Below are 21,644 nucleotides of genomic sequence, written 5' to 3' on the forward strand. Positions count from 1 at the left end.
CTATATAAATTCTTAATGGTTATATATACTAATGTTCTTATTTTAATAATGAGTACACAAGTGGCATGCTGGTAGCAGTCATGTTTGCTGTCTAATATGGAAAGGGTTCGAAGCTCGCTGTATAACTTGTCAGTAAAAAAGCTAGCTAACGTATCATAAATGAGGGCCCCCTAAGAGCTACAAATATGGAAAGGGTTCGAAGCTCGCTGTATAACTTGTCAGTAAAAAAGCTAGCTAACGTATCATAAATGAGGGCCCCCTAAGAGCTACAACAGTGGCCATTGTACCATTCGATATTGAATGTTATAAACATATTATATATATTCAAATTTATGTGTTGATTTTTTATTTTTTAAACTCGTACTGTACTCGAGCGAGTTAATCAAACTCGCCGATTAACTCGCTCGAGTAGCTCAGTCCGGCCAAGGGCCGAGTCGATTTTGTGAACAATGATATAAATTATTATGTACCCTCGAATCATTAAAAATATGTTAAAATCTAGTCCAGGCGAGTATACCTCCAAGATGTAATAAAGACTTGTGAAAATTTTATATTTGATAAATATTTAGAGAATATAATAGGGATGGACCAAATTGATTTGCTTTTGAGCTTGGTTTAGGTCAGGACTTAAATATAAACTCATGGAACAAAGAATTGTTGTGCATCCTGTGTTGGTGGTTATTTTGGGGTTCTACAATATGGTGTAAATAAACTCCCATTTAATTAGGATCAAAATTAGGGGATGTGGGGCACTAGTGAACTTGCTTTTTTCGAATTGCTGAATACACCTGTCATGGTAAAATTTTTCGAAGTGCTGAATACACCAGATTGGAAGTAACATTCTTGAGTCCCCGAGTTTCACACTCAAGATACCTGTGCAAAACCACGGTAAAAAATACTGGTATATCTTTCAATCAATATAATATCATTAAACAACAATTGAAAGTAAAATTTAACAGAGTTCTCTCTCACAATAAAAATTATCTTCCAATCGGTATGATACCGTTAAACATGGAGTGGAAATAAAATTTCAATATCAACAAATATCTATCTCTACTGATAAAAATCATCCAATAAGTAATAACACCAATAAACATTGATTGGAAATTGAAACACAAATATAACCATCTTACATAATAAAATAAATTGTTATCTGTATGAGTAACTATTATTAGAAAAATCACGTTAGACTTGTGTTAAACATCTTCTTCATCTCTCTATTTCTTTTGTTCCTAAATATCGGCAGAACCTCCCCTTAGGTGGAGTCAATTTTTAAATAAATATCCTAAAGGACTCCTATTCCTAGTTAAATTTTCGTGGAAATTAGATCTGGTTTTGATGATTTATGATAATAAAAAAACTCCTAATTTCAGTTAAATTCCCATAAAAAATAGATCCAATTTTGGAGGTTAAACGATGAGAGCCGTTAAAGATCAAGAGTGTGCTTCATAGTTCTTCTCCACGTCTAGTCAATTCACAGAGGGGTGGGCAAAGGGTCACCTGTGCGAGCCCTATGAGTGAAAGTAAAGCACCTACTCAATATACTATTTTTACCCACTTATTCTACCCTTTTAAATATACTAGTGGAATGGCACATGCTTCGTACATTGGTTACTGATTATATGTACAGACAAATAGATTCATGCCTACAAATTTGTTAAATGTCAATGAGAAACATTAAAATGTGATTGTGTTCCATGTAAATGACTATATTAAAGATATTTTCAAGAAAAAAGAGCTTTACATATCAATATAGGAAAGTTACACATAGATAGATCCTTCATGTAAGCAGTGGAAGATAAATAGACAACCATAAAATCTTTCCATTGACAACATTGGTTTAAGGTCCTATTTATATTCGAAATTGTGGGTTGGGGACTACGCCCTCGTCTTGATCTTAGGTGCAAACAAATCGATGAGTTGATAGAGTAAGGGTCCCGTCAAATTACGTGCCGACGGAGAAACTTTTCCTAAGTCTTTATCCCTCTTAGATCGTTGACAAAGCTGGCGTATCTTAACCATGGAACTCAGCCAAGAAGTTTTTTAAAAGGGTTTTGAGATAGGAGGAAGAATTAGGAAAATATATTTAGAAAGAGAACAAAGGAAGACAACCACAAATAAGCAACTAAACTAGGAAGCTGCAAATAGACAGGAGTAAAGAATCTAACTACTAGATGCAAGAAAAATAAAAAATTAAAAAGCATGGAGACAAAGGAGTGAATCTAATCTAAGCATGCATGACATGTAATGAAAGAAAGAGAAAGTGATATGGAGATACTCGCATGGTTGTGAAGAAGGGCATAAGACTAATCTAAGCATGCATGATATATAATGAAAGAGAGAGTTAAAAGCATGGAAATATGAACATGGTTACAAAGAAAGAAGAGGATGAGATCCTCATCCACAAGGCAAAGAGTTATGAGTTTGAAATGTGAATAAAGATAATAATATACCATGAAGGGGAATAAAATGGAAGAGAGGGAGAGAGAAGAGAGCCAATGTTAATAAATAACATTCATTGAGAGTAACAAAACCAAATATAAGAAGGAAATAAATGGGTAGAACATAAGAAAGAGCGTTAAGATGAACGAAATGGAGAGAAATAGGGAGAAGTACAATAAAAAGGGGGAGAGCAGTAGATAAACACAAATGATTAACGAAAGATAGTTAAAAGATGAGGAAGATAGATGTAATTGGAAGAGAATAAGGACGACTTATCTATTGAGCAAAATATAAGGAAAATAGATGAAATGAACATAGAAGAGAGTGGAGAATGAAAGAAACGAGGTTAAAGCAAAATATCCTAACTAAGATAGAAAAGCATAATAAAGAAGAAATAGATTAGAACGCATGAGAGATGTGAGAGATCTACATTATCACATGAATAAGAGAGTGGAAAGAAGAGCAAATCCTACCAATAAAAGAAATAAATGAAGCAAGGTATGCAAATACTATCACCAAATAGGGAAGATGAAAGATTAAGGTGAGGAGAGGGAATCTATTCCATCAAAAGGAGGGAAACAAAGAAGAGACATAAAACCAAGAAGAGTATTCATTATAAGAGGAAAAGAATTCACTATTTAATGAAGAAGAAAGTGAAGGAGAGAGAGACCTATACCATTAAATGGAGGAAACAAAGAAGAGAAATAAATACCCAAGAAATAAAGGAAGATTAAATATAACTAACCTAGTACAATAAATACTACATTAAACAAGGGGAACAAAAATATGATAAAAACTGAGAGAAAATAAAGGAAGATAAACAAATCTAGCTAAAAGGAAATAAATGCAAATTTCATGGAAAGAGGAAAAAGGGAACTACATCAATAAATGAAGAAGACAACGAAAGAAGTCATAAATACAAATGATAAATGAAAAAAAATATTAGAAAAGAAAATAAAATGGAGAAAATAGAAGAAAAATGACATTTAGGTTGGGCCTCAGGCCCGACGGCCAAAATCGGCACCGATTTAGATAGTAAAGTTGCACAATCAACCAGAACTTTCTTGGTTCTTAATAGGGTAAATAAAAATAACAAGAAGGGGGTATTATACATCATTTTTTATGTACTTGTATCCTCGAGACGTAGAAAGAGAGAGCCAGTTATAATCTGGTCCTGCCGGTACCCAAGACACTGCCAGATCATGTGAACACTGCAAAATACGTCTAAAACTGGGCAACATCTGAAAAAGTATCGAAATGACATCAAAAGGCATGAAAATGATATTTTGGGATGCCCAAAGGACACACAAAGTTTTGTCACATTCCGATAAGTTTTTATATGATCAGGATGAAACTCGATTGTCAAATCAATTCTTATTATGCTGAAAAAGAACCTTATAACTACAACCCTCTTTTTTGGCCTTAAAACAACACTAGACCACCACCATTAGATCCCGAACATCAAAAAACCCCAAGGACTAAATTTGGGCTCAATCGGATATTCCAGAATCGTTCTAGGGCCAACTTACCCTAAAATGGTGGGTTTTACACTATTGCGATACATCCTCAGTGACCAGTTTCCATTTATGGAAACTATGTTTTCCCATTATGAGATGATTTTCAAATGCTCATAACTTACTTGTCTTGAGTTGGAATAAGCTCAAATTTGGACACAAGCTAAGTCGCGATGACCCGGTCGTTTTGACATATGGCATGCATCGTGACATGTCCTGAGATGAGAGAATTTCTAGGGAGAAGATGAGCCCCAAACCAAGGAAATTAGAATTTTAAAATAGAAGACATTTCAAACTTCGTTAAGTCATAACTTGAGATTTTTGTGTCGGATCGTCAGAAATTGGGGTCCGTTTCGACCGTATCGCGAAGGGCTACAATTTGGTATAATTTTTGTTCACAATTGGAAGACGAATAGTTTGAATTTTGAGGTTGAAATGGTAATATTTTCTGATCGTTGGAATCTCATTTTCCGGCGACTTCCCAAATTTGGAATGTGCACAAACAGAAACCAAATCGGAATTTAAAGAAAAATGATTGTGACAATGTTCTCTTTAATTTTTGATCAAAATGAGGACTCGGAAGATCATGAATCTTACCAAATTGGTGCTAGATGTTTATGGACTTCGCTGGATTTTTGGTCCCTTCATGAAAAGTCTGTTTCAAGACGATCAATGGGCATCAAAACGTTTGTCATAGTTCAAGCATCAATTCTACGACGATTGATCACTCGAATTATCATCGCAAGCGTCCAAACAAGCTCCCGAAGACCATCCATGGCAAGAGGCCCCTCATGGAGGGATGGTTTTGTCATTTGCTCGAAAGTACTAAGGGGTATTTTGGTCATTTGGTCCAAAAACGACATTTTATTTTAATTCCCTTTAATTGCATTTTTCCACAATTTAAGTGCTTTTTGAGCATTCCACCTTTTTTTAGTAGTTGTTCTATATAAGTAAACCCAAGTCATTTGTAAAGGGGTTGGAAAAGTTGGAGAAGGCTTGATCAGGTGTGAATAAAATTTGGTCATTTGCTTATTATTTTTGGGCTTTTACTTCTTAGTGTGTGATAAGTGGTGAGGAGAGAGAAAAATTTGGTAGAGAGAAACTACCTCTAGCCCATACTCTCTAGTCTACCCATAGTCCACACTCCGTAGCCTACACCCTAGCCCACTCCCTAGCCTACACCCTGATCCATGTATCCTAATCTTGACCCATGGCCAACTATTCTCTCTCTCATGTGAAAGCAAAGGGCCTAAGGTGGTGGACCTAGGCTAGGTCACACCCTTAGCCCACTCTCGCTCCTCTTTTCCCCTCTATTTCCTTCCTCTTTCTCTCTCTACCCCGTCTTCCCTACGCAGCAACCCAGAGCTGCAGCTACCTGTGGCCCCGTCTCTCCCCTAGGCTCTCTTCTTTCTGTTGCACAGCACCCTAGAGCCACAACAAACCTATGTCCTTGTCTCTCCCCTCTCTCTCTTGTCTCCATGTGCACGTACACCCTGGAGCCACAACAAACATGTGTCCCCGTCTCTTCTGTCTCTCTCTCATTTATGCATGTGCGTACACCTCGAAGTTGTGGCAACCTTGCAGCCCTATCTCTCCCATCTCTCTCTTGTCTTTGCATGTGTGTGAACCCCGGAGCCACAACACTCTATGACCCCATCGCTCTCTCGTCTTTGCGTGCGCGTAAACCTTGGAACGACAATCACCTGCAACTCTGTCTCTCTCTCTCTCTCTCTCTCTCTCTCTCAGTGTGTCTCTCTTGTTGCCGCTGCACATGGAGCTGCCATAACATGTGCCCCCATCCCTTCTTCTTGTTGTTCGCTCTACTGTACATAAGTTCCCAACTTCATGTGGCCCCAGCATCTTGTGGCCGCGTCTTTCATCCGTTTATACCATCTTGTCCCCTTTGAGCTCACACCAGTATGCATGCCTTTCTGCGGATACGGTTCTGCCTTACATTCATCACTCATCTCCCCTTTGTGTACTAATAGTATTCTTCTATCCATCATGTGCTTGACTTGATACTTCTCAAAGCCATATTAAGAGTTTTAACAGTCGAATTTCCACTCTAATTTCCTCTCCATATAGTCGAGTCGAGCTGCGAGAGATATAAATACTCTCGTCCTCACTCAATCGGGTGGAGGCATCCTAAGTTGGTAGTCAAGAGAGTTTCGATTCTTTAATTGCTTTGATTGCCAAGTCTTGTACTGTTTGAACAGATAAAAAGATTTATGTCATCCCTTTTTCTTCATTCTTTCTTTGTCAACCAACGTTCACTTGTTTATAGTGCAAAATCAAAGAGATCTTCAGAAGAAGAATCCTCAAATCTAAACACCACAAACTGAATTTTAAAAAATGTGATAGAGATAGTGGGGACAATAGAATTCTGATTTGAGGCCAGATCTACTCAGAAATCAGCAGATCTACTCTCATATCAGTGGCCGAGCCAGCATCAATCCAAAATGAATGAAAGATAAAACATAATAAAATAAAGAAAATAAGATAAAAGAGATGATGAAGAAAATACCTGGCCAACCAGTTGGCCCGGGGGACCCGAGGCTTCAAGGCTTCATTGCCTCGCCCGTATTAGGATCGACTGAGTATGTGTCGTGCATACTCTTTGTCTCTCTCTTCAAGTCTTGACCAAGCCTTGGCTTGGTTGAATGGTTATCTTAGTCTAAGGGTGACCTAAAGCTAGGTTTTTCGAGGTCTAGGGTTTGCTATACGGGTTCCTCTCTCTTTCTCTGATTTTCTCCTACATGTCCCACATCTTCCCATTTCTAACGTACACATCCCAGCCAAATATTTTTCCTCAAGTGGTATGATAGTTCCTTTTCTTATAGGCCTAATGGGCATGTAGAATGGAAACTATGGGATTTGCTAGGTGTAGAATAGATAATTACTAAAAGCTGGGGATTGGCTAGGTGTGGAATGGATAATTACTAAAAGCTAGGGATTTACTAGGTGTGGAATGAATACCTACTAAAACTATGAGATTTGCTAAGTGTGGATCATAGGATGGGACCATGGACTATGGTCGTCTATGGTTTAGGTGTCTACTGAAATAGTGTGGTCCTATGGGTTTTCTAAGGTTAGGAAAATCATGGAATTTGCCAAGGTGTCTACAGTTGCCCCTCTTTGGCAGTCCTTGTCCTTGGAGGGGCAGGTGAGTGGCAAAAAAATAGATACTATTGGGCGTTCCCTGTCCTTCGAAGGGCTGGTGAACGACAAAGATAATGCAGACATTTTAAATTTCATCCTAACATTACGTGGTCAGAGGGCGCATCAACTAATCCCTCCAAGTCATTGCGCTCCCGAGCTTACCCACTTAGGGCATTTTCATCCTAGGGTTTTCAGCCTGAGATGTCGGTGAGTTACAAAAGCTTGAAACCAGAGTTGGATTTGCCACTTAACTTAAGAGGTTTTCATAATTTCAAATTCTTAAACCTGACATTTTCTTTGATTTCCTTAAGGTTTCCTAAGGTCTTCTATAAGTTTTACCTATTTAGTAAATGGTTAGGCCAAGTCAATTCTGATGAGAGAGATGAGGCGGCATCGCCGTGATCATCATATACAGGTGTCCAAGCTCCTTCATTTTTTTTAAGTCTTTTTAAAATTTTTTTGAAAATGGAGAGAGATTTGAAGTAAAACCCAAAACTTGGACATGTTATGATTTTAACAAAGAAATTAAAGGTTTTGAAAACAAATGACATATAGTGAAAATTTTGAAATGAGAGATGTTTTGCAAAACAAATTTTTAGTTAGCAGTTTTAGCTCTTAAAATTATAGAGCCCTCTAAGCAGTTTAAAGTCATGCAGCGATGAACGGGGTAGTCGGCGGTTATACTCATACGACCGTGGAGTTTTATTTATTATTATTATTATTATTATTATTATTATTATTATTTTATTTTATTTTATTTTATATTTTTTTTTTGCTGCCCTTGTTGGGGGGTGGTTTTCTTTTAATGTAGGTCTTGCAGTTTAACCACTTGTGACCCCTTTGGTGGACCCTATGTGAGCGTATCAAGTCTTTGCTTGAATTTTCGGGACGAGAAATCATCAAGTATTTCTTTATCTTCCAACATCAACTCTTGTATTGCAATTCAAGGAGAGTTCTCTGGAATTTTGAGCGAAACAGAGTCTTGAAAATTCAAGATACTGCCCATGGATGTTTAGAATCTCTTTAGATTTCTCATTTCATTCCTCCACCACTCACCTTTTGAAGTTGTAGACGATCTAGGTCCTTAATAATGTTTCGTCAAGCTAATGCTTATTGATTTTCTTTTAACACCACTTTGACTCAGAGGGAGGAAGAGAAGATGTTTAGAGAGAAAATACTTTGGAAAGTAGAAAGAAGGAGAGAACTTCTTTTTTTTCATCGCCCCTGGGTCCCTTTCGAGTGCTCAGCCTGGTAGCCTTTTTTCCAACACTTTCGAATTTTCAGCCCAGCGGATTCTTTTATTTATTTATTTTTGAAGAAGAAAACAGTTACAAAGGAAGAGGGGGAGGAGGAAGAAGAGTCAAAAGGAGCCTTTTTTGTTTTTTTTCTAGCAATTCACCTTATGATCATGTTAGAATTCGATCGTCTTTCCCTCCTCCAAGTGGAGGTGAGGCTCTAATATCGGTCGTCCTTTGATTTCCCTTGACCCAAGTTGGTATCCAAAATCTCTTTGACAATAGTAGTTGAATCTCCGTTGAACTTTTCCTTTAAACTTCTACACTTGAACCTTGATTTTGGGACTAAACATTATTCTCAATTTCCTAATCCCTCAGTCTTCTATATGGACGGATAAGCTCATCAAGGTTTTCTCATTAATGGAGTACTTCATGTTACACATTAGGTGTTAATTCCCTTTGAAGTGTGGTCATTTGTAAGGGCTGAGTGATCACCCAACTCTTTTTCAATTATCTTTTGCATTGCAAATTTCGAATTGCTTTTCGGAGGTTAACTCCGTAGTAGGCTCCTTCTCAGTGCTAGAGCTTAGGTTAGACTCTCGCAAAAGAAGAGTGATTGAGTTGGTATTAGATGGCCTTACGGCATGTTAGGAGTCAACGAAGAAGTGCTCAATCTCATTAGTTGCCCCTGTTGTATTAAATGGCCTTATGACGTGTTGGGAATCAACAAACAAGGGTTCAACTCAATAGTTGCTCCTATTGTATCCTCTGCATGAGAGGAGTTTTGCCCTATTGAATACTTTGATGGGGTTGTCCTTACAAGGCTTTCTGTTCTATTGGGAACTTGTTCTTCACAAGATGAATTCTCTTGATATGGTGGTGCTACGGTTATCGAAGTTGTGTTCATATCGATAATGACTTTAGAGAGCCTGCCTCTTGAGGAGGTAACATAGTCGTATTTTAGATATCAAATTCTTGATCCCAGATTGGTGGATCATTCAAGAAATCTCGTGAAGGTGGCCCAGGTGGGCCCCTTAAAATTTTCAAAGGTTGGACTTCATCAACTCTACTGAAGATGCCAAATCTTTGGGAATAGTCAAATTTGAGTTCTTTGCTTCTCCATCATCTATAACTGGGTTCATTTCGAGAGGTGAATCGGTTAAATCTTTTAAGTTTGGCTCCTCATCCCATATAAGTGGGTTGGGCAAGAAGTATGGTGAAGGTGGCCCAGATGGGTCCCTTAGAATATCCAAAGGTTCAATTTCTTTTGATATTTGAAGTGTTGCCCCCTTGTTTGGAAGTGTAATAGGAGACTTTGGGTTGTTGACCCTTTGTTTCGAAGATGATCCCTTCTCGTTGTTCTGGGTCACATTAATTTCTAACATATCATCCTCATCATATTGATCCCACTTAGGTGGGTTGTCAAAGTTTTGAGGTTGAGGGCTTCCTTTTGGCACTTGCTCATTTCCCCTTCATGAGTTATTATTCCAGAATTAAGGTTTTTCTTGTCGTCATGGGTTTGGGAATCCATAGCTTCATAACCTTGGTTGAGCTTATGCTCGAGTTCATATTGCTCTTGTGAGTTTGATTCATTGCCATACATGTACGAACCATTTCTTGTGTTAACTTAGAAGTACGGGTTGAACGGTTCATATGCCCCAGTATGACTCTTGATGATGGGGATTTCTTATGCCACTTTTGGGAGTGTATCTTGGAGTAGAATTCCATATGCGCTACCCCTTTCTTCGGTTATGGACTTGCAGCTAAGATCATCCTCATTGCTTTGATCTTGAGCATCCTTAGTCATTAACTCCTGGGTGAGGTTATGCTCATTTTGTTCTTCATCTACTGGATTTTCCTGTTGATTTTTTTTTGTGCTCCAACGCCTTTGTGGATGTTCTTCGTGTTTGGGCACAACTTGTGATTCTTTTGAGTTAATCAGTTGATATCAGTTTTCTTTGTCAACACATCTAGAGTTTTTGATTCTTCTTTGCCGTCAACATCTTCCTTTTTGAAACTTATCAAGCCATTATCGATGAGATCTTGAACTCTATGTTTGAAAGTTCGACATTCCTCAGTGCTATGGGCATAGTTTTGATGACAATTGCACCATCGAGATGTATCATCTCCATAGAAAGGAGGAATCTTGGCTTATGTTGGTAATTGTATGAGCCTTGCCTTAAGCAACTTCTTAATGACATCGATCATAGACTCAGCAATGGGAGTGAATTCCCTTGGTGTGGAAGTCTGCATTCTCCATGTGGTAGAATAAATTTTAGTCTTTTCTTACGAATGGTCTGCAGAAGGCTTTATTTTTTTGATCATGTTCACCTCTCCTTCTTAAGAGGGTTTTTCGGATGCAGCTTTTTCTTCCTTGACTCACTCATATCGCGATTCTCTTTCAAGAATAACATCAAATGAGTTAGGAACTGCCCCCATACTAAAGAACGTGACATTTTCTGGAGTGATGTTCTTTAATACCATGCTTACCTTCGCAGCTTAAGGGAGTGAAGTTTCAATGACTCGCACAGTGGCCTCTCTGAATCTGGTTATAAACAGGGAAGGAGACTCGCCCGACTTCTGTTTGGTAGAAGTTAACTCACCAAGGGTGACGGGTCTTGGCCTTTCTCCGCTATAGCAGGAGGAAAATTGGTTAAACAATTCGTCAAGAGTTGCTTGAGGGTCATCCTTCATGAATCTTTGATGCCACATCAAGTGTTCTTCTGATAAGCTATATGTGAACATGACCTTAAGTTGGTTAGGTCGGTCTCGCAGTGTGTGGACCATCAATAACTAGGCATTGATGTGTGCCTCAGGATCCTCTTTCCCTAAAAATCTATTTATGAATTGTGGCATCATAAACCACACAGGTAGGTCTTGAAGGTGTCCTATAATTTATTGTATATAAGCTTTAGGAGTTGAGAAATCCCATATTCCCATTTTCTTTAAAGAGTCTTGCTTACGAGCGAATTGAGTCGTCATTATAGTTGTGAGTTGGCTCGATTGTATGGTCTGTCTAACCTGACTTTGTGGTATGTGGCTCATGTAAACTGATTATTGGGCCCATGTAGTGGGTTGCTCAAGGACTGAGCCTGAGGAATGTGTCGAACTTGATGTGCCGGTTGTCGGCTTGTAGACTCACCCGATTTGAATTGGGCCAGAGCAGACCCATTACTCAAAGTTTGCACTACTTGGCCGCACAAGAAGGTCTGCAGATTAGAATCACCACTTCACTGGAATGGACGACTCGAGCTGCTATGATGACTGGACCCCTGACCTTGGGCGGCTAGGTCAACCTGCCCCTGACCTTGATTAGATGATCTATCCTTAAGGTTAGGGTATTCTATTATCTCGGCATTAGACTGAAAGAGTGAAGGAATGCCATAGCTACTGCTAAAAGGAGTCTGCCCTTGAGGTAGACTTGGGCTCGGGTGATGATTAGAATTAGACCTTTGGCTCGTAGTGGGTTGGATTGGCAGGCTAATAGCCTTAGGATTATCTTGGTTTGAGTTAAAATGTTGAACTTGGCCTATGGCTTGAGCTTCTGACCTTACTTTCTTAGATTGAGTGCGCTGGATAGTATATCCTCCATTGAGCATGTCTTGAAAGTAAGCATGCACCTTAGGATTGTCTTTAAATCGAGTTAGGTCAAAACCCTGATCTTTACTGGTGATGGGTTGCTTAGGTAGACTTTCTCTAGTTGTATGTGAACCCACTCGCCCACTAACTGGCTGATTGCCAAGACTGAAATGTTGGACTGCTAATTCACCATCGGGGTTCACACTGCTGAGATCGGTTGACTCAGAGATTTGGGCCGGGGCCCTATTCCTGTTGTGGCGACGGGATTTGAGGTTAACCCCTATGTCTTGGAGGATTGCCCCCGGCCTAACCACTTGAATATTCAAGGTGTTATGAACCTAACCAACCTGTTGGCTCGTGACGTCTAAATGGTGGCCTTAAAGGCGGCTTGGACGGCTAGGGTTGGTTCAATGTGGGTCGAGAGTCGGCTCACTGACACGAGTGCTATGGATGATTTTTGAGGGATTACTGTGACGGTGCCTCTCATGCTGACTAAGTTCTCTAGATCTAGACTGAGCTGGGGCCATGGGGTTGGACCTTACTCTGCTATGATCCTAGGTCATGATTCCTAGACTCTGTGAGATCTAGACTCGACACCTCAGGGTAGACCTAGTTTGACTATAGGGGTAAAACCGTAACTAAGACCTAAGCTAGAACTTAGATTAGATGAAATCTGCTAGACTCGGTAGGTTTCTGTTTAGACCTTGAACTAGGGTAAGCCTAGTCTAGGTCTAGAGACAACTCTAAACTGAGACCTATGTTAGAAACTAGACTAAGATCTAGACTAAAAGGGGACGAGTCTCGGCTCGGACCAAGAGTGGGTCTAGGTTTGGAATAAGCCGGGGCATGGACTGAGAGGGAGTTTTGAAGATCAGACCAGGTGTTGACTCGGATAGGATCAAGATTGAGCTAAGCACGAGAGCTTGGCTCAGACCAAAAGGGGACCTAGATTCGAACCTGGTTGTGAACCTGGTTCGGACCCTGGCTAGGCTGGGTATAAGATAGGGCTTGGACCAAGAGGGTTATGAAACACAGACCCGGTGTGGACTCGGACTGGATCAAAGTTGGTTTAGGCACAAGCCCCTAGCTCAGACCAAAAGGGGTCCTAGGTTTGGACCTAAGTGTGAACCTGGTTCAGATCTGGGCTAGGTTGGGTGCAAGCCTGACTTAGACCCAGAAGGTTTCAGCTAGGACCAGAAGTGGATTCAGACTGAGAGCTAAGATTAAACAACTGAGATATGCAAACACAACACTCGAAAACTTTTGCCCTAAATTATTGGTAGGCTATGTCTGAGTGGGTTCCTAACTATTGAAATATGGCTAGGCTGAGTAGGTCCCACATAGGTCCTAGCTTCCTGTTATAGGATTTTCACTAGGTCCTACTATGTGTGGAGTTGCTTTGAGGCAAAGGATTATAGAGCGGCGCTCAAAGTTAAAGTTACGCGAATCCCAACCGCCTCGACTCTCAATGCTAGGTTCCCCTCGCGTAATTATTGCCGATTTTGAGGGTTTTCGAAAATATTTGTTGGTTTCCCGGGCATTCCCCGATTGGTGTGTTCAAGAGTACTCATAACAAATCGTGCCAAGGGAGGTGTGCTTTGGGTCAAGTTTTTGACTGACCAAAAGCACAGTTTAGATTATGGGGGTATGCATCCCCCAAGAAGGTATACAGTAACTAACTATGGAACTAGGCACAACCCGTGCCGAGTTGAGCACGGCCCAAGCTGAGGGTGACTCGATCATGGCACAATTAGAGATAGAGTGTAGATGACCCTGGATATATATATATATATATATATGTATATATATATATATATATATATATATTGACGAATAGAGAGAAGTGGCTAATAAGTGGCTAATGTTGAATCACAAGCAAAGAAATGAACAAGATTATTTTTTATTTTTTGACAAAGTTTCTTTTTTTTTGAAAAAAGAGAGGCCTGAAAGGTGACTTTTTTTTTTGGAGTAGTGATTCTCGGTTTTTTTTTTTAAGAAAGTGAAGTGACTTTTAAAAAAAGAAACTTTTGTAGCAAAAGTGACTTTTTTTTTTTTTTTGAAAAAATAGGCCTTCAATTTTTTTTTTTTTTTGCAGAGATTGTTGTTTATTAAAGAGAAAGGCCTTGAAAGTTTTTTTTTTTTGAAGCAAGATGGCTTTTTTTTTTTTTTAAGGAATGAAAAAGGAAATAATGACAACAAAGAGAAAGCAAGCAAGGAAACAAAAAAAAAATTTTGTTTTCGTCTTGTTTTGTTTTGTTTTTTTTTTTAAAATGGAATTGTACGTTTTTTTTTTAAAACAAAATGGCTTTTGAAAAAATGTTTTTAATTATTATTTTAAATAAATAAATAAATCCCTTCTTTCTTTTTTCTTTTCTTTTTTTTTTTTTAGTAAAAATAAAATGGCCCGACATATGTATATTTGTTTTATTTCTTTTTTAAGATTTATTCTTTTTTTTTTGTTGTTGTGAAAAAAATAACTAACTAAAAGGAAATGTCAAAGAAGAACTTTCTGGTGCAGAACCTCTTATTGTTAAATTTCCAAATGCAAAACCTCTTACCACTAACTTTCCATTGCAGAACCTTCATTCAAGTGCGAGGAAATTGATCTTTGACGTGAGAGATAAAAGGATATGGAAATTGCACTATCATATATCCTGGATAGATGGAAAGTTAGGAGGTACAGCTAAAGATAAACGCAAGTTTGCGTGTTTATCAGGACCAACAACGCCTTAGCCTTCTAATGATAAAAACAATATCGAAGATATCCGCAAAAAAATGAAGAGATAATGTCCCACCTGTGAATCACAAGAGCGTGTGATATTTTCTTGAAGCCATTTTGAATTCTTGAGGCTGATAATGAGTATCCCACCACCATAAATCTCCATGTTTCTCTCTCTAAACTCACAATTTTCTCGAATCAAATTAACGAGCCCTAAAAAACAAATAATGGTTCCAAACCCAAAAAACAAAAAAACTGAATAAAAAAAAAAAAAAGAAAAAATCTAATTTTGCTTCAAAACTAGTGCTCTCTCAACAGAATAAAATCCAAGGTCCGAAAACTGAATCAGAGAGTCCTCAGATCGCTATCATTGTCAAATATGAGTTAATGAGTCTTAATCAATGACACGCCATTGACACGATCACAACTTTTTCGTTTTTTTTAAAACAATAATTAAAACAAAGTAGCACCAAATATCTTTCTTTTTTTTTTTAAAAAAATATGGCTCTCAAAAGGAGATCAAGAGCTGTTTTCTTTTATTTTTTATTTTTCATGCAATGGATCTAGCTCGAAATGTCCCACGGTAGGAACAAAACTGTTTATAGTGCAAAATCCAAGAGATCTTCAGAAGAAGAATCCTCAGATCTAAGCACCACAAATTGATTTTAAAAAGAAGTGATAGAGATAATGGGGACAATCGAATTCAGATATAAGGCCAGATCTACTCAGAAACGAGCAGATCAGCTTTTAGATCAGTGGCAGAGCCATCATCGATCCAAAAAGCACGAAAGATAAATAAAAAAAAAAAAATTTCATAAATCTAACAAGATAAAGAAAATAAGATAAAAGAGATGATGAGGAAAATACCTGGTCGGGCCAATTGGCCTGGGGGACCTGACGCTTCGAGGCCTCGTCTGTATCAGAACCGACTGAGTATGTGCCATGCGTCTTCTTTGTCTCTCTCTTCAAGTCTTGACCAAGCCTTGGCTTGGTTGAATGGTTATCTTGGGCTAAGGGTGACCAAAATCTAGGTTTTTCGAGGTCTAGGGTTTGCTAGACGGATTTCTCTATCTTTCTCTGATTTTCTCCTACATGTCCCACCTTTTGCCCATTCTAACTTATACGTCCCACCCAAATCTTTTTCCTCAAGTGGTACGATAGTTTCCTTTTCTTATAGGCCTAATGAGGATGTAGAATGGAAACTATGGGTTTTGCTAGCTGTAGAATAGATAATTACTAAAAGCTAGGGATTTGCTAGGTGTGAGATGGATAATTACTAAAAGCTAGGGATTTGCTAGGTGTGGAATGGATACCTACTAAAACTGTGGGATTTGCTAAGTGTGGATCATAGGATTGGACCATGGACTATGGTGGTCTATGGTTTATGGGTCTACTCAAATAGTGTGGTCATATGGGTTTCTAAGGTTACAAAAATCTTGAAATTTTTCAGTTTTAAAAAATGGTGTGTCTACACCACTCGAGTAAACCATCATAGAAGAGTGCCATTTGAATTCACATTGCAAGTTTTGAGATAAACGAACGAGATGATGTGTTGAAGTTTGAGGAGAGTTCGTGTCCAAACCGTCCTGACAGATAGCCAGAGGGCTGCGTAATTGTTATAAGAGGACGACTGCCCAGGCATATCTCTAAGCCCGCAAACGACGAGGTAGGCACTTAAGCGCATCCTTGTCGACAAAATATCTTTCGTTGTTAGTTCCTATCTGCATTAAAAAGAACACACGTGCACGCCTAAAATGCCTAGGCGCATGGGCCCTTCACGGTTGTTTGAGAGAGTGTTTCTCCACAAAAAAGAAACCAGGTCCCGAGCAACTGGTGACTCCATTGGGGATACGCCACCCTATAGTTTGTCCGGACTGTTCTCAAACAGACATTTCATTTCTTTCTTTTTTCTAAACTTGCAATGGAGTTCAATCACTCCTCTTTCGTCCAAATTGGGGATTCATCATTACCATAGTTGTGGCGTTACTCATGGGAAGCAAGTCGGTTCAATCCGCTTCTTCCATACATTCTTCGAGTCGTCTGGCTGGCCCTATTGTCCTAATTCAGGCTAGGGAAACTTTGGGAAAGGGTACTCAAACCCCTTGCTCCCTCTCTTCCGACATCAAAGGAAAGTCTGTTGATGTCAACTGCACTAGTGGTCTTAACATGACCTACTATCATATGCACCCTGTTACTGGAAGATACTCTGCTACTCCTAAGCTTATAAGTGGTTTTGATGCCAGTTCTTCTCTTCACTTGGTGTGTTCTGCTAAGACCATTATTTATGTGGGTAATCGCAAGGCTACCGACCCTCACTCTACATTGGCACTGCTAATGTTAGTATGTCACCACACACACTTCACCCTGATAATTCCTATGGTAGTTTGAGTGGCTCCAAAGTCATTCCGCACACAATCACACACATCACGGTCGATGGTTTAACCATTACTGTAACAAAACGGGTCAAGCAAAAGCTTACTCCCGTCACCTCACCTGCTTTGGGTCTTTTGGGACCCAGACCCATCACAAGTGGTTTGCGAACCACTAATGCATTGCATGATAATCTCTTAGCTCGGGGTAGCCCAAAGATTGTAGCCAGATGAGCACATGACCTTCGACAATCGAAGGTCTCCTAAAGAACTGCACATGCATGCTAATGGCCTTAAGGCCTCTCAAATTGTAAAGGCAGGTATTTCGAATACCAAACCTTTCACTTCACTGGGGGTTAGATCATGAATCATTCCAAACACTTTTGTGGACCATGTACACATACGCAAGTCCAATGATGTTGTTGGCGGCAAGGGAAAAGGGCCATTGAATATGCCTTTATCTACCTCGAAGCCCCTCACCACATAGTACTCAAAAACGTTTCCTTCGAGCACCATTCTATCCACTCCTTCTTCATATGCATAAGCTAGCCCTCAAGGCTGGACTCGGGGCAAGATGGTGCCGCTAAAGATGACCAAACATCATGCCCCTTCTCCAATCAAACCCAAGCCTCCAAAGTCAACTTCGAGCTCCCTTCTCCCAGGATATCATACGTTGTCTGAGTTGATCAACTCGCCCTCATATCTGGGGTGTGAGCTAGTCGAGAAGGATGCCAAAGCCAGTTCCAATTTTGGGAAAACATTTACTGGAACCTGTGCATCAAGCAAATGAGGGGGATGAAAGTACCATTTAGAAAGAGAAAAGTAGAGCCTACAACCTCAGAAGATCTACTAAAGTATAATTCGTTCTATCTGTTGCAAACCACGGAAGAGCCTGAGACAAATGGTACTGTTCACTGCTGCATTGAAGAGATGCAAGAAGATGAACCAAGTTCATCTTATCTGTGGCCCCAAGGTCGTCACGAGCAATCAGGGAAAATATGGCCCCAAGGCCGCCACAAGCCTATTTGAATTTAACGATGGCCCTAAGTCTAGCAGCAATATGCAAGGGCCAGTACTCACTCGCTCTGTAAGGCATTCCCAAGATCAATCAGGACAATCAGAGCTCTTATTAATTGGACTGCTAGACCGTGGTGTAAAGAGAATCAGGATCATCCTTACTGCTGAACTACTCAGCTCTAATGAACATGCTGATGTAATGGTAGTTAGCCAAGAGGGTGAGCAATTTGAATATTCGATAGCTCGCTTTGATGACATTTTGAGCAACATCTTGGATAGGCTCAAAGGACTTGAAAATGCTCAACTTGTCGGAATATCCACGCATCAAGAGGAAAATTTACCCCTTTAATCCCAACATGAAGAAGAAGAAAGGAGACCCCCACCTCCTCCTACAGCCCGAACTCCAAGATCTCTAAACTCCCTGTGTTCTTTGATGACCAACCCAATATAGCTTATCATGCTATGTCATCAGCATTTACTGAAGAAGACATTCAAAGAATGATCAACAAAAGTATCCAAGGCTTACAATCTTTGAATTCACAAGAAAGCATTCATTACAAGAAGCCTTAACCATCTTTTATTGATCAAATCCCTTTCCCCATTTACCAAAAGGGAACGTTGCCCTTTTTCGATGGAACTGGTTCTCCCCAACAACATGTGGCTCACTTTATGTCAACATGCCATAAATCGGCTTCAGATTCTAGACTGCTTCTTCGACAATTTGTAGAAACCTTATTGCGCCAACCTTTAAGTGGTACGCACGCTTGCCCCCAAATTCAGTCAATTCTTGGGAAGAGTTGGAGCATTTGTCTTACAAATGCTTCTATGAGGTAGAACGAGATGTTCAAGATAAAGAACGTCTCACAATGACCCACATAATGAATGAGTTAGCGAATGAGTATATCCATAGATGGAGGGATCTTGCAATGTACCAAACTAATCCCATGCCTAAGATTGACACAGTACAAACATGCATAAGGAATATGAAGAAAGAAATTTCCTTACATGTTGAGGCTTCTAATCCTACCACCTTTTTAGACATGATCACAAAGGCAGCAAAAATCGAAAGCTTGCTAAAACATCGTAGTGGGAATCAAGAATCAGACCTCGAGGGGAGGTCAAAATCGCAATCTCATCAGTAATAGGCCAAAGCTTCATATTGGCCAACAAAGAAACACGGTCAGTGCAGCAGTCACGAGCACACCTCTCCGCCCTAAACTCTCATCTAATGTTTCTCCTCTCCAAATATTGGATACCTCATGGGGTATACCATCCATGAATCAAGGGGAACCTTAGCAGCAATAGCCCTCGTCCACAGAATTATAACAGGGTACCTCCGCCGCAAAACTTGTATTGGATTGAATTGTTCGAGCGAAGGCAGACCCAACAATACAGTTTTAATAAAGCATGGGTACCAACTCTTTTGAAGATGTTAATAGAACAGGGTATTGTGACTGTTCCAAGCATCAAAAGGCCAGAACAAGTAGGAATGGTTAACCATGGAAATTACTATGCCTTTCACCGAATGTTAAGCCACTCTGTACAGGACTGTGTTCAGGTTAAAGAACACATCGATGTCGTGATCCAAAAGGAACAAATCAATTTGGATAGTCTCAAGAAAGCTTTTGAGACTAGCAAGGCTTTGCATGTAGTCACAATTCAAGAGGAGAGGGTACAAATCTTACAATCGGAAGAAGCATCATCTAATGTCCTTCCTAATCTCTTTCCAATGCTGGCCATCCAAGGGTTGATTGTGCCGCTCACTCTAAGTCAACCCAAGAACCTGGTTAGAAGCACTGAAAATATTTGGTGTCATATTCACCAAGTATGGGGACATGAGATATCTCAGTGTCAGAGTTTCAAGACATTCATACAAGAGTCCATAGCTGAAGGATGAGTTATTGTGAATGTACCTGTCAAAACTTGTGAGCCACCTAAGCCAACAACTCCTCAGAAGGCTATCAAACCACCCCTTGCTTATCACATCATGAAAGAGGAAGAGAAAGGCCAGTAGAGTAATTCTTAAAAGGGAAAAGAAGTTATAGAGGCTTCACACATGGTCACAGTGCAAGAAGAACAATCCTGTTTTGTTCCTATATATGAGCTGTCTCCCAAGATATTCCCTGTTCTCTTCAACATGTTGGTGCAACAAGAAATGATTGTACCTTGTGTGCCCACTGATACAAAGCATTCAGAAGAAGGAAATCAAACCTTGTGGTGTCAATATCACAAGCTAAAGGGACATGAGTTATGTCGTTGATGGGGATTTCAGGTTATTTTGAAAAGATTTGTATGAAGTGCAGAGGTGGTTATAGAAACCCATCACCTTCACCTCCAAAGGAGATTCAAGTAGTTGAAATTCCATGATATGGGAAGCTCAAACAGATTCAGGGTCCCATTCTGAAAACCCTTGTTCTCCAAGCTCTTGTTGAAACTCACGGAAGGAACATCATGGTCATGGTAAGATGAAAAGCCTTAAGAGAGAGGCTATTTATAAAGAAAAGGTGGTATCCATGCCACAAATTCGAAAGGCCGAACCTGCCAAGGAAAAGAAGAAGAATAAAAGGCCTTTGAAAGCTCAATATCGTAAAGTGAAACTTCCTCAAGTTCCAAGAGAAGCGGTATTGCTTCCCCCGATTCCCTCTCTTCCTACTCTGTATGGCTTTGTCCCAAGGCAAGTTCTTTTTGCCAACGGCAGTCAATATGTTACCACAAGAGCAATTCAGAATTTGTCCAATACAGGTGAGGACACTAAAAGCACCCTACAACAGTCTGATAAAGGTGAATACTCTAAAATCACCCCTCAACAGTCCATGAAGGGTAAAGACCTTAAAAATCCCCTGCAATTGTCCAACAAGGGTTATGATGTTAAAAGGTCATCGATTACGTCCAATGAGAGTGAAGACGTTAAAAGCCCCTTTGAGTCCAATTCAAGCGATGACCCCAAAAGCAACCTGATTTGGTCCAATTTAAGTGATTACCCTAAAAGCTCTATCCCTTCTTCTCTCCTTGATTCTTCAAACCCTTCTTCCGTCTCAAAGTCTCTCTCTGAAGTCAACATCGAGTGCCCAGATTTCAAGGCTCTTAATGAAGAGCTCAAATCTTGCAATACTAGTAGTTAGCATAGTAAGTAGATATCAAAGATGGACACTCAAAAGGGCTGAATTCTTGAGTATTGTGCATGCTATAGCCTTTGCTACCAAAAAGGGTATGCCTTGTCCCACTCCAGAGGAGACATTCAATTGGCTTCTAAAATCGAAGCTTGAGAAGAAGTCCCAGTGGCCTGCAAGGCCTGACTTGGGGGAATTGTCGAGGAACTGAAAGGGAACGAGTTCTTTAAATTATGAGGAGTGCCACCTGTTGGTGTTTAATGAAGGAAGCACAATAACTCTAGTTGACCAGATCAGGTTGAGAACAAAAAGAAGATTAAAACTAATCCAGAAATCTGCTCCATCTAAGCCCCTGGATACCCTGGACCTTAACTAGTCACTAGAAAGCACCTCCACTCTTAAAATACCCTGGACCTTCACTAGCCCCTTACTCAAACCCTCCACCTTCTTACACTAAAATTCTTTTACCATCACAACCTTTACCTTGTCTTAGCTTACCT

General features: G+C 39.8%; 1 long non-coding RNA gene across 1 annotated transcript; it reads right to left on the reverse strand.

The window, feature by feature from the left end:
- Positions 1 to 568: 568 nt before the first annotated feature.
- On the reverse strand, positions 569 to 15,643 carry LOC148782064 (uncharacterized). The gene is made up of 2 exons (XR_016056672.1): positions 15,516 to 15,643; positions 569 to 873 (listed from the first exon to the last, which is right to left on the reverse strand). It is a non-coding gene; the product is annotated as an uncharacterized LOC148782064 (long non-coding RNA).
- Positions 15,644 to 21,644: the final 6,001 nt, after the last annotated feature.

The sequence above is a fragment of the Amborella trichopoda genome, chromosome 5, assembly GCF_054954075.1.
Source record: "Amborella trichopoda isolate Santa Cruz 75 chromosome 5, AtrichopodaSantaCruz75HAP2 v2.0, whole genome shotgun sequence".
Lineage (NCBI taxonomy): Eukaryota > Viridiplantae > Streptophyta > Magnoliopsida > Amborellales > Amborellaceae > Amborella > Amborella trichopoda.